This window comes from Lissotriton vulgaris, chromosome 9, assembly GCF_964263255.1.
Source record: "Lissotriton vulgaris chromosome 9, aLisVul1.2, whole genome shotgun sequence".
Classification (NCBI taxonomy): Eukaryota; Metazoa; Chordata; class Amphibia; order Caudata; family Salamandridae; genus Lissotriton; species Lissotriton vulgaris.
In genome coordinates, this window is record NC_141697.1 from 726,895,959 (window position 1) to 726,910,976 (window position 15,018).

Consider the following 15,018-nt stretch of genomic DNA (forward strand, 5'->3'; position numbering starts at 1 on the left):
GGGGAAACTATGCTGGCAGTCAAAACGTCCGTAAAAGGCAACTGTGCAGCACTACCCGTGAACTATCCACTCAATTATGCATACGTAGTCAATGCAAACTCCGTTGCTTTTGCTCGAATCCCTGGAGTGGGGGATAGGGTAATTCCAAACATGAACAGGAGAATATTTTTAATAGCAGACGCACACATGGGTTTGGGTCCTAGGCACAGGATGATCAAGGAATCCCTGACTGAATTACAATCGGTATACTGGTGGCTGGGAATGAGTGTACAACACCAAATATATGCAAACAACTGTGAAAACTGTAACAGGGATCGCAGTAGTGAACTATGCTACCGGCTACTAATCAGAAACAGCGTAACGCTGTCTACACCCCATCCTGCGTCCTATTAATCATTAAGGCTAAACACACTTAAAAAATGTGGCCTCCAGCGCTCGGCTGACGCCAGAACGGTTATAAAAGATCTGCGAGTCTTTATCGGCACATACGCAATTGCCATGTTCCATTCTGACCAGGGTCCTGCTTTCAGCTCTCGAGCTTATAAGGAGGCCATGGCCAGCATGGGAATTGGGTTTCGGTATTCTTGTCCATCACACCCCGAAGGGAATAGTGTGGTAGAAAGAAAAAACCGAGACATAAAGCGATCTATAACAGCGAAGGTATTAGGTTCAGGAGCTGGGTGGGTCAAACATTTAATAAGTGTCCAAACCAATTTTAATAACTTGCCAAGAAATTCTCTAAAAGGTTTCAGCCCATACGAACTATTGTTCGGAATTAGAATGAGAATTCAGGACTTAGATAGTCAAGTATCAGTGGTACAAGATAAGAAAACAGACTTTGATATCAAAGATCGTTTGGCTGTTTTACAGGACTTGAATGAAACAAGAAAATCCTTAAGCCACATAAAGTTAAAGCAACAGCCAGATACCACTTACGAGGCACCACAAGCAACAGCCCCAGCAAGGCATGTCTGGATTCCAAAGATTGGGGATCTAGTCAGAGAAAAAATAGCGGCGAAGAAGGAATTTGGGCCTTCTTACAGAAAAGCAGTACCTGTCTTGGCAGTCACCGGAACAAGATCAGTAGTACTACCGCCCCTTGCTGGTAAAAAGGAGAACAGAGTTGTATCTATCGACCTGGTAAAACCACAAGCATGTGGCCTATAATCAACAGTAGGCCCAGTGGACTCCCAAGAAACAACAGAATACCCAAATTTGCAACAATCCAAGAGGTTCAAACTGAAAGACTAATCACATTCGATCAGCCTGCAGTGCACAGAGAAGGACTATGCAATAATGCCATGGAACTCGTGCCTCTTGAGACACAGATTGAAACAGTTCGTCAAGAAACACCAGTCTACAATAATGTGGCATCAGAAAGTGCTACCGAAAGACAGATTGAAAGAACAATCCCAACAATTGACAGAACAGCCTCTGGTTATTTCATCGACTTCGACAACTTTTCCGAGGATCAAAGTAACCCGAAGTGATGCCAGAAACAAAAAAGACTCTTAAAGAAAAAGCAACGGAACTCTTTCATCAACTGAAGGAAATCTACCTTATTTCCCCTTGGTTAGAGTTCTGGTTCGATCTAGGTGTATTTTTCCTCCTGCTTTGGCTCATCATGGTACTTTGTTTGGGAAAATTCATTGAGGGAAAATATAGTACAATGGACACAGCAAGTCAGAACATCAACTTAGTCCTCAAACCACACAGATCATCCCACGTGAAGAAAAGAGAACTGTCAACAGTAAATGTCACAGCCATTCCAATACCCGGTGGGGTAGTATGGGAGAAAACTGACTATGAGATCTATGGTCCGGTCGAGATCCTGAAGTATCCTCATCAACTGAAGGTTTCCTTTAGTGACTTTGTAAAACCTAGTGCATTCTCTGATGATTGGGACTTTAACAGTATTAATGACATAATGTCTGATTTAGTAATGTCAGCTAGATTCACAGAACATGATTATTTACAAGGTTCGTCTAGTTATGAACAGTTGTTCTGTTTTACACATTATGGCGATCATTATTTGCATAAATCTGCACAGCCTAGAAATGTTTTTAAGTATAATCAATGGGAACATTGTGCTACACAACCTAAAAGCAGTTCTAAAACATTCTTTGAGAAATTCAAGTACTTCTCAGGGTTTAACACCAGTGATGCAAAAACGTTTTATTACAAACTGTTAGATAAAACAGGAATGAAAACAATGCTGACAAACACTAAATTAATATATTCAGAAGCATTTTATGAAAAAATGATGACATTTGGTTTTGATTATTGGAAAAATAACATTGAAACAAAAAACATTTGGGGTACGAAAGATTGGCAGGTACAAGGCCTAGAAGCACTATTCAGAACCTGCATGATACCAGAACAAATGATGTTTTTAAATGACACAATTCACCAAACATCCTGTCTTGGCCTAGCTAAGGTCAAAGACCTAAACAAACCACCTATTCCAAAGCCAATACCTGAAAATGCAACAACAGATATTGAGATAGACGTAACTAAAATTTTACATTTTAACAGAACACATCCTGATTGGAAAAAGTGGTTAATCTGGCCTACTGACACAAACAACTGTCAAGATAGATTCCTGAACAAAACACAGGGGTTAAAAATGACCAGACAAGACCCTAGATACTCCCAGAGACAACATCCAGGGATAGTAACAACATACAGTGTAGGGAAACTCTGCCTCGAATGGCTAGGATCATCCACACTGGCTGAAATTAAGCAACACTTGTCTTTACTTAAAGAGGGTGCTGATTTGCCCGATTTCATTCTTGGACCACGCAAACAGTGTCAAAAGCGTTTCATAGCGGCCAGCATCTATGCTGCATACAACGAGGCTTGGAAAGTCACACAAATTGAAACAGCAGAAAAAATACGAGAAATTGATCGTATTAATTTGGAAAAATCACTTTCTGTAGTGGACAATGGGTTAATGACTCTGTCCTCCAGAATATATTCGTTGGACAATATTGTATCCTCTGCCTTTGATATAATAGACAGAGACTTGCTAATGTTACAGCATGGCCAGTCGCAATTACGTTCTATTGTACAATTAGGCTGGACGCTGCAAAATCTTCGTTCAGGCTATGTGCCTTGGCGTTTAATCAACACAACGTCATTGTTTTCCATTTTTAACCTTACTGATAAACAAATCAGCTTGGCACAGAAAGGAGCAGAATATACAATCCTGAGCATCGAAAAACTTGAGAGATTACCATTGACAATGCCAGAAAGTCCTGTCATTGAATGGATAATACACAAATTATCACTATTCCGATAACAACTTTCTGATTTAAAAAGTGCCTTGAATACATACCTACTGGCCAGTATGAACAATTAGGTAAAGGATATGTTAAGTCCGCATGGAAATTACCATACACACATTCATGCTATAGTGACAGCGACAACAATGTATTTCTTAGTGGTGAAAACTGTAAACGTTCACTAAGCGGTATACTTTTGTGCCAGGGTATTAATTTACACAGAGCCTGTGAAGGTAATTCTAACAACCTTTCATGCCACCAGCTTGTCACACCTGCAACGCAGATAGAGCCCTTCTTTATGCAGCTTGCGAATGGGAGTTGCATTCTAAGAACAGATCACAGATGTTGTGGCCTTGTGCCAGGAAAAGCCTATCTCGTAAGCGTAACTTCCATGGTCAAATGCTGTATGCAAGCATTGTTCCCGAGCGGACCTGGAGACATAGAGACTCCCATCTGGCCTCGTCTGCATTTCTCTTCTATACGAATTGATACTTTAAGCAAAATGAAGTCTGTGCTTTTGCAGACAACAGTGCCCATAACGTCATCAAAAGAGACGTATGATCTTCTAGTTGCAAGGACAGCTACGGAGGTTCATGACCTTTTATCAACAAATTGCCCCGTGCATTTCGTAGAAATGTTGAGCCAACTCCTTAACATGTCTAGTGCCACAGGCATCCAAGCATATTTAAGACGATTTTTACGGGACTGCTAACACCATTTCAAGCAATTCTGGGAATCGTTCCAAATTTTGTCCACTCTGTTTTTGGCGGCATACCCCTATTTTTGGGACTTGTAGCAGGGATTTTATTTTTGACCCTCCTGCTTCGTTATGGCAAGCCACAGCTCAGACATGACTCCTATGGGAATGGAAGAAACAATCCTAGCAGTGCGCTACCGGGTCAGAATAACTAGAGTCCTTGGATTGGCCAGGCTGAGAGATCTAAACATGACCTGGTTCCTTTCATTCAGACCGATATGGCAAAATTGCATCTTACTTGTACTACGATGTATGCTATGCGGAGATGCGTGCGTGTTGGACACCTGTCTTGCACTTCCATCAGCAGTACCAATGGATATCGATACTTTGCTAAGTCCGATAACGGCTCACGCATTGTGTTGTCCCCAGCGGCTACCAATCCTGATGACGGCATTCGTTGAGACTCCTGTGCTACGACTAGGTGGTAACAGTGGAGCGAGTGACAAAAGCAACATCACCCAGGTACGACCTTCTGTGAGCATTGCTGATCCAGCCTTTGATGACAGCAATCATTCTCACACTTGCCAAGTTACAGCACTATCGAATTTGGTCGAACTGTCACCTGATTTTGTAGACCAATTCTTTGAGAGCCTGTCTGATATGATGTTCTCACCCGAACAGAAACAATAACTATAGAGAAGCATTCCGACACACAGCGTTCCCATGAACTCTGAATTCGGCCTTCAGTTTTGAACAACAAAAACTGCTAAAAGCGTTGGAACTCTATTTTCCCCGTTCAAGCAATAATTCTTTTGAATTGAACACTTTTTAATATTCACCTTTTTTCCGGCACGAAAAATTCTTTGCTTAAAGTAAAGCTATTCATAGAGAACAGAAGCTTCTACTTCTATTTTTATATACATCTAGAGACATAATAACTTTACACCAGCCTCTAGCACATTTTACTGCAATGCATTTATATGTGATGAAATTATCTCGCCCTTCTGTATTCAGAGATATTTCATGTGTAATTCTTTTTGCATAATCGATCATTGATTTCATATGCTATAATTTTTGAATGATTTCTATGCTTCAAAAACGTACAGTACCTAAATTTTGACGTATTGCAATATACGCCTATTTCTAATGCATATATGTATTTTGGGGTGGGCAATGTTACACATGCATCTTATTGCTCTAGTTTTAGTAATTTGATGGACATGAATTTGTGGAGTGGGTGTAGTGTTCTAATCTAGGACCCTGATCGATACTGTGACTTTATGCCCCTATTCGGCTATAAATCCATTTATTCCCTATATTGGCATAACCGTTCAAGTGCAATATTCAGAAACTCGTCTCTGGCCTCACACGAACAGAGCCACATTTCAGAATCGCTTTCTCTGCCACTTCCTTTGCAACCAATTAGTGCAATGACATAGCAGAAGTTACTATCTAAGATTCCTAGATTAACACTCCGAGTTCTTCAACAAGATAAAAACTCAGCAACCTGGAAATCCCCGCTTGCTGTGTTTTGATTAGTAATAGAACTCTAATGAGCACTGATAGACGATCACTTCCTAGTGACATCTTTATTGACGTCTTATGTCCAAAAACTTACGTCAAACAAGGCACCTTTCAGGTATAAATATTACCAACGTTGCCTTAAGCAAACGCTGTCTCGCTGCTGCTGAAGTTGCTGTTATGCTGATGATACCATAGCTGCTATCGCTACTGCTATCGCTGCTAACTAGCGAACGATGGTGTGGTGAACTTGGGAGCTGAACAGCCGTCCCCCTGCAAGAGCCCAGCAGATGCAAGCTGCCCGCGGACGCTACCCCTCCTCCTCCACGCGCTGAGAGAGACGCTGTCTTCTCTCCTGCAGAGAAATCCAGCTCCGGCGTTTCTAGTCTACCCTTGCGGGTGACTGGGATATCGACCCCCTGAAGGAGATATCAGACCTCCATCATTCTATTCCAGAGGTATGGTGTTGACTAAACCCTTAGAGAGAATTCTTGAAGCAAACCTTGGCAAAACTAACTTAACTAAAGCTACTTACTTACTCCCCTCCCAAGTATTAGGCTTAGGTCAGGTACACTGGGGTAGGCGTAGTTAGAAGCACCAGTTGAGTATTTTAGCCTAATGTATATATGAATGTATATATGTTTTATTCATTTTAAACCATTGTATGGCTAAGAAACCATATCAATGCTTTTACAGTATTATTTCGTAATACTCATCTTACTGTACATACTTTTTATAATGACAAGTCTTGCAATTGTGGCAATTAATTTCTCTTGTACGAGAAGAAAGACTGTTCAATAAATGTTACCCTTTATTGAAAACGCCCGTCTCTCTATTCTCTACATATTGTGAAAGTAAACTGCACAACCACTGACTGAGTAAAATAACTGTCTATTGTTTCCACGACCCTAGAGATTGACTCTTATCTGAGGAGCAAAGTTGTCATGTTGCACGGTTGTTGGAAAACTGAATCCCTTCTTGTCTGTACCAGGGAAGCTGATCACTTCCTATTCAGAGAAGAAAGTTTCCAGTGACCTCTGAGCTAGTTGGTAACAAACCCAATTAAGTTTAGCATAGTCAGTAGAGGCCTGGAAGATCCGCACTTCTACGTCGATACTACTGTTTATGGTATTCCAATGCGCAGGGCCTATTGGGAAAATAGGAACTACACTACATTCAATTCATAGCAGCAAGTATTAGGAAAAACAATTGTCAAGCAGCCATTCAAGGGGAAAATAGCTGTTCCTCTTAAAGTACATTTAAGGTTTTTGTGATTGAAACAATAAAACAGGATCCCATTTTTAACCTAAGTGGTTCAGATTATATAGACTAGAGGTTTAGAAATTCAAACTATCAATCACATTGTGTGTGCAGATTATTAAGCCAGAGTCCTACAATACGAAGTCTAGCTGCAAATATTGCTGCAAGGATATGTCCTTCAAATTTCATAGTTATATGTGGATATGCTCCAATCAGTATTACCTTAGTACATACCTGAAGCTGAAAATTAGTCCACTAAGTTCCTGAAATACCAGTATCCAGAAGTCAATGATTTTCAGGCACTGAATAAATATATGAATGGTGTCTGCCCCAGAGTACCCATGCCTAAACCAAGAGTCCGACCTAGAGCCTCACATGTGAAGTCTATCAGGCGTGTGATATATGAGCTGTAGCATCTTATAATGCTGTCATTTGAGTCATGCCACATTTGTGCATTATATTCTAATACAAAACCTTTAATAATCTCCTCTTTGGTAATAGGCCATCCTACTTTGTCCAACTATGTATTCACTAAAAAAGCGCATACGTACTTATACTTGTTCTGTAAGAAATGTTTATGTTCTACCAATAAGGTTTTTATTTTTTGTAGCTTGGAGGTCAACATAGGGGAAGATTTAAGTTTTATTTTGAACTCCAAAGTGCTTCTGAAAAACTCCCACTTTGGCAGATACTTAAAAAAAATAATTCTCTTGATAGGACTAAGCGTTGATGCTGATCAATAGGCAAATTAAAGGATTGAAAAAAATAAACTAACAGTTGACCCACGTGCTAAAGTGTAGAACTAGATTATACATAAACAAAAGCTTTGAGAAGATCAAAAATAAAGTATTCTATGAAAGAGAAGTACACTATTGGATATATCAAGACATTGTGCTATTGTGAACCATATATGTAGGAATACACGTACAGGGACTAAAACTATGTCCATTTGAAATAGGATTGATCAAAAAGCCAGTATACGATAATAGATCATTGCAGAATCGTATTATTGGGGTACGATTTCTTTCAAAGCCCAACAGTTGTGTGAACATAGATGAGAAAGCTGACCAATAATATATGTAGTCATTATCGTAATTTTAGAAATATTGCTTCTTCCAATAATCACTAAAGAGAGCCTGTTCCAGTTTTTTTAAAGAGGCTATGGTATTAGTTAATAGGGATTCATAATTACATTGATACATCTTGACAATATAAAATGATAATTTAATTAGCAAAATATAGCCTTCTTGACGTATCAAGATTCTAAATTGAGAAATATTTGGGTCTTATTCTGATTTTTAAAAAAATCCGGAAAGTTATCCAAATCTATATGCCTCTTATTTGGTGTCAGGTAGGGCTGTAACTGGGTTGGTAGCAAATGTTGCTACACCATGGGCACAAAGCAGCTAGCTTGATTTCTGTTCTATTAATTCCCAGAGCTTCAATATATGTTTGTTTATTAAAAAGTTGTTTCAAATATGAGTCGCAATAGAAGACAACTAGTTATGGATAAAAGGGACAACCTTGGCACTTTCCGTTTTTACCTAAAAATCTGGCAGATATAATTCCCACACTTGACATTTGCCTGCTTAAAGGAGCACACGTCTACTTATCCATAATGGACCAAGCCCAAAGTGACGAAGAGTTTACAATAAAATGTGCTGGGAGACCCTCTTTAAGGTCTTTTTGGCATCAAGCGTTATCCTTGCAGTGAGATTACCTATTACCAGAACGGCATTCAGAATAGATGTGGGCCAATATGTGTGATCTGTCACGTCTTGTAATGTAACAAAAACGTGGGAAGAGGTAAGGTTCCTATATCAAAAGAGGTAAATGCGGTTAGCAAAAGAGGTGCTATGAATTTAGACAGGCGTTTGTAAAAATCGGATGAAATAGAGTCCCACCTGGAGCCTTGCCATATGCTAAACTATTGCTTTTACCGCATCCTAAGTAGTGATTGGACTGTCCAGCATTTTCTATTGGATCTCTGTTAATTTAGAAAGGTTATAGTGTGTTAGGTATAACTGTGTCTGATTGCGATTTGGTGTTATAGCTTCAGGGTACAGTTGTATGTAAAACTCTTTAAAAGTAGCACCAATATCACTTGGTCTATGAAATACTTGACCAAGTAAGTCCATGCTCCTTTCAATAATGTTCGTGATTGACTGTTCCTTGGTCTTAAGAGCCCAAATCTTCCCCGTCGTATTTTCAAAACATTACGTGCGTTTTCGAACAGATCTTATGTCCACTTTCTCCAGATCTTTTTCTTCTAGAATATTTTGGTTGCAATCAGTTTATCATGAATTTGTTTTTACTGTGTTGCAGCTTGATAAATCATTTGAACCAGAAAAGCCTGCTCAAACTACAGATTTAAACTTATGATTCTTAAATGGTCTATATCAGATTTATCCTTATTTACCCTTTCTGGTCCTAGAAATGGTAAATGATGATGTAGCTCCACTTATGACGCATTTCAGACAATCCTACACCATAATTATGTAGGTGGAGCTAAAGTTAATTTACCATTAGTCCATAATTATTTTAGAAATATTTATGTGATAATTTACATCTGAAATAAGTTTGCTATTACATGCCCATTAAGATGTTTGATAATTGAAGGGGGATTCCCATGTATTATTAATACTATGACGTTATGATATGATATCACTCGGGAAATGGATGACTGTACAGTTACATTTTCTGTAACTGGAAAAGGATCAATTCAAGAATGAGTTATGTGGAGAAGAATACAATTTAGAGCTGGGCCTATTTGGGTGATGATATAGCTGCACGTTAATAAGAACATAAGGGGTCATGATGTGTTGCAGTGCTGCAGGAGAAAGTTGTATGTTCTTACCATGTTCTACATTTCCAGACTGTCTTAAGGTTTGAATAAAAGGTCCATGCCACTGAGAGCTCAATCAAATGTTGCTGGAATACTGATGGATCGTCATTGTTTGGGGCATGTATACTGCAAACCGTGATGGCACATCATTGTTTCTTACGTTTAGCAATTACCAATCCATCTTAATTATCATTCTGCACTCTGCAGCTCTCCCACTTATTGAGTTTAACCATTGGAGTGACTCCTCCTATAGGAGTTTCCCAAGTGGATACCCATATAACTTTGAATCTAAGTCCTGGAATTTCCCTGTGCCATTTTGTTAATGAGATGGTTCCTGGAAACCTATCATATCTGGGGCTGTGTCCCATATTTCCTCTCATGTACTCTCACTTGTTTCTGTACCTACATTTTTACTTTGAGGATAAGTATTTTTTGATTAATGATTCAATTACTCCCATCCTGTTGCGTGGCCATTAACTTGTAAATTAAAAAAACTCCAGAATCTTAACGCTGCCAGAAAACTTTTAACATATTTGTTTTTTTTTAATATTGTATCAGAAAGAAGCCTCTAGCCTCAGATTCATTACTGTAGAATATTCCCCAGGAACCAGCCTGGATCCAAAAACCTTTGGTGAGCACTACCCCTGTGTGCAAGTAGGTAGCTTTGTTTGGCTCTATGTGGTGTTGTATGCATTAACTGCACTGGAAATGACGTGCGCGGTTCATCTATAGGCACCACCCCAGCACGCTGACGTTGGGTCTTTTCTTTCCACGCCTCTCAATGCAGATCTGGAGAGAGCTACCCCCTGTCATCTTTTGAATGAGCCTTTTTCTATCTTTTGTCGAAGATTTTTTGACACTTTGTCTCCTGGTGGATTCCACCAGCAAAGCAGGTTTTAAAGCATGTGGTGCCTGTCAGTGGCAGATGTCAGTGATGGACCCGCATTTGGTTTGTCTTTGGTGTCTGGAGTGATATCCATGCTAGGATTGCCACAGCATGCATCCTAAAGCGCTGAGGCAGCGATCGCTAAAGCTCCTTGCCACCTGAGATCGACCCACTCCACAACGCCTCCAATCTCAGTCTCAAGAATAGTCCCGAGATCGATCGCTTGTAAAGTAATACCCGGTGATAGTCGTCCCACACGAGGTCGTTGGATAAATTCTACAAAAAGTAGTAGTAGTCGAAGAGGTCTTCAACTTCGCCGCACAAGTCTTCGGACGGGTGGTTGGGCCATCGGCACTCAAAGCCTAGCTCTGTGGTTGGGCCTACACCTGGGCTGTATAGGCACCTCTATGAATTTCCGAGAGCCAGAGCAACCCCCACCCAACTTAGAGTTCTACACGGCCATGCACCTCATCTTTGGCCAGCTTGACCCCACTGGAGCGTCCTTGGGCCCCATGGGTCTGGGAGTGGCTCCTACTGGTCTTTTTCCGGCAGGTTCACCCTCTGTGCCAGTTGGGCCCTAGATCTCCATTGACTGATCCAGAGCCTCACCAGTTGAGTGACCTCGACCTTCTCTGGCGCCTGCTCCAGTGCAGACACTCCTGGTGCCACATGTGAGAAGTTAGCTTGGTATATGATGGCCACTATTCTAGTGGGCACCCTGCACCAGTCTAAACGACCCTTATGATGGTGGTTGTAAAGTCAACCTTATCGACCAGCTTTCCTAGTGGTAGCATGGACCAGCAGTCTTAGGCTAAAACTTCAGAGAGCATGTGAAGCAAGCTCTTTTACCTATTATAATCCCTTCAATACCAAATGAAAGGACACCACACAAGGTATAGATAAAAGATATATGTATTTATTACTAACACAACCCCTCTGAACTCTTTATGAGGTCAGAGATTGAGATACAATACAAGTTACTCAATAAACATACTTTAAGTTGCACAAATACAATTCTGCCCTAGGGGCCTCACGAATCATATACTACGTAAGTGGTATAAGAACCACTTCAGGAATAGTGAATAGGCCTAGAGCCTAGGGAATCACTGGGGCTACACTGAACAACCAAAGGTTAGGAAGTAGGAGATCCACGGGAGGCGTGTGCAGCGTCTAAATACACACGCGAGTTACCATAGAGTTATAATAGGAACGTAAAAGTTACAATGTAGTTGATTCAGGACACTTCCAGATGGACTACGGTAAAACCCTTTTAGACTAGGACACTTGGATAGGTAACACCCACGGGAGCACCGGAGTACTCAAGTTACCTCACCCAGGGAAGCCGGGTGCATAGGTGTCTTTTCGTGTCGGGTTTCGTCGCTGTTTCCTATGGAGAGCTGCAAAGAAGTGCTGCAGGGGACCAGAAGAAAAGTGTCCGGGTGGATCCAAGCGTGGATTGAAGATGAGAAGAACCTGAAAGCAGAGGGGACAGAGTCTTGGTCACTAGCCAGTGACCAGGAAGGAACCAGGCGATGTCGAGATGCAATCAGGTGAAGAGGTGAAGCTTGTCTCTGCAGCCACGAGGACCAGGAGGTGTCAACGATGACCAGGAGCTGGTTTCGAGCTGTCCCACAAAGGATCTTGTTGACTGCGGCATCAGTATCCGGATTGGACCCAACAAGCCTTGGAAAACGCAATCCACGCAGGATGGGAAGATTGGCTTCAGGTCAGTCCAGCAAGGTCTGGGGAGCTTCTCCTTTGCAGGGAAGCTGGAGCAAGCCCGGAGCAACCAGGCAAGTGGTGTAGTTTCACTAAGAAGTCTTCGGAGGGCTCACTAGCCTATGGGCTAGCAACCGGGAAGACGCGTTGAGCTGAAATGCAGGTGCAGGCCCCACGCGGCACTCGTGGAGTGTGGAGGACTGACCTTCGGTGCAAATGCTGCTCGGGTCTGGGGCTTCTCACACCCCAATGCAGAACTTCAAGGGTACCTCAGAAGCTGCATGGTTAGCAAAGAGCAGGTAGTCCATGGTGTCTGGTCCCACGTCTCTCGTGTCTGCCATGGGTCTCAGCTTTGCTGTGGATGTGGGTCGGAGTCGTAGAAGTCTGGAAGTCCAGTTCTTGAGTCGCTGAGTCTTTGGGTTCCGGCGGAAGCATCGACAAAGCAAACCGGCAAGTTACCGGTGGGGCCTGTTTGCACAGGGTGGTCACTCCTTGACCACAAGGGAGATGTCTTCAGTCTTCTAGTCAGAATAAAACATCGAAGGTCCAAGAGTTTCGTTTCACCATTTCAGTCCAGGATAATCTAATGTCTCTAGACACAGCTCCTATCTGTATACTAAACTGAGGGGCTGGATGACCTGCTAGGCCCCTCCTATCGGTGGAACTCGGGAAGGGGGTTGTTACACCCCTTCCCCTTTGTCCAGGTTCGCGCCAGAGCTGGGGCTGGAGTGCCCCAGCAACTGGTTTGAACCGGGCTATGCATGGAGCACCTTGTGTGCCCCAGGCAGTGTCTGGAAAAACATCTTTCCATTGAACCCACCCTGCCTCAATACACTACAGGCTGTTTGGGGAGGTGCTAGCACCTCCCTCGAAAGGAAAACTATTGTCCAGGCCTCCCTTGCCGGAGTTTCGTCCAGCTGCAGGAGGTCAGACTCGTGTCTGTGGCAGCAGCATCCATTTTGTGATGCTGAGGCTCTGTTTAACTTTAACCGGGTAAAGCAGTAACTACGTGTCTCCTCCCACTAGAAGGGTGGATTGCTACCCCCGCCGCCAGAACTGGTGGGGGGGCGGGGGTAGTATTCCAAAGTGTTTGACACCTTACATGACATGTTTTGATAAAGCCAAACCAAAGTTAGCATTAACCGCGAGGATTATAATGCACTTAAGAGTATATGGTATGGCTATATCATTGACCTGTACCTGCACTAGCCCAGACTTCCCAATTTCCCAATGTACCACCGTGCTAAGTCCTCTTTGTATATGTCTTTCCAGAAACAATCATCCTTTGTGAATTACCGACACCACGGCATACTCCTTGCCTTCGTGCAGGTAAATGTCCTTTTCACTGTGTGGAGTCAGAGCTATTTGCTACAATACTATGTTATACAATTCTGACACCTACTCTGTATATTGTTACAGACTCACTGTTCCCAGTCCCCGTCCTGAAGAGAACCTCTAACACTCTGGTTCGAAACGCGTCGACACCTCCACCCTGTGGTTACTCAAAAGGGTGCATCTAGGATAAGAATTTTTCCACTACTTTGGATCCTAGCCGTGCAACCCAATACAAACATTGAACCACAGGTTCTGTTAGGCAGGCAGGCGTCCCATTCCATCTGCCCCCGCCTGTCGCTTGGTTTCATAGTCCTATGGACTGGTTGTACCTTTGCTTTTTGCACGAATTTGGCACTGTATATAAATGCAATTGATTTTTGAATACTGAATTATTTCATTGTTTATTGGTGTGTCATTCTTATTTGTTCTTATTTGTTCTGCTTCATTCACCTTGTAAGTATTGTATATTTGTAAACTTGTATATTTGTAGATATTGTACTCATGAATTCACTGTCGTGACAGTCTTTCGTTTGCCCCTGTGTTTTTGAAATCTTGATAAACTGGATAAAAAAGAAAATAAATTTGTTTTGGTACATAAATCCCCCGGTCACGTAGTACATATTGACTGCGTTTCTGTTAGTTGTGATATTCATTTTTCCTGTCCAGCCACCTTGTTCTGTTTACTATATCATAGAACAGCTATAAGGACATGGTTCCGAAAGCTGCAGAAGTGCTCAGCTCATGCTAGAGCACCCTCTCACATAAAATCAAGCACTTTGCCTTCAGGATTGTCAAGGCCTGCCATATGAGTGACTTATAGGTATATATGTGTCTATATAGAAGGTTAGATATAGGTATACTATATCTAAGCAACGGGTGATTACACCACCTTGCCCAAGCTGAGTGATCAGCCTGTGATGTCAGTTTGTATGGCCAGCCAGGGGTGGCATAATACATGCTGCAGCCCCTGCTAGGCCTTGGATGCACCTATGCCCTGGGTACCTATGGTACACTATACAGGGGCTCACAAAGGTGACCCAATTAGGTATCTACCTAAAGTACATGGTATCAATTTAGAGAGAGAAGAGCTGGGCTGTGGGTCTGATTAGCAGGCCCACAGCCACACTAAAGTCGAAAAACCATGGTATCACAGCAAAATGTGAGGGTGACCATAGGAAGCAGACCCTACTCTCCTACACCACAGACACCCCGCAGTCATAATTCCTGACTCTGATGCGAAGCGAGACGGGCGTCATCCAACGCCGGCTGGGATCAGAGCCAGCGCCTTATTACTATGACAGGCCTGGATTGGGTGATGAGTAGGAGGGGTCTGCAGACCCATATGATTATCTAACATTGGAAGATCCCAAGGACACTTGGTATGGCGGATGCCAGTGTACTGGACACCACCAGAGACACTGGCCTGGTCTCTCCTACGACTGTGGCTAAGGAGGAGGGAGCCTTATTCGGT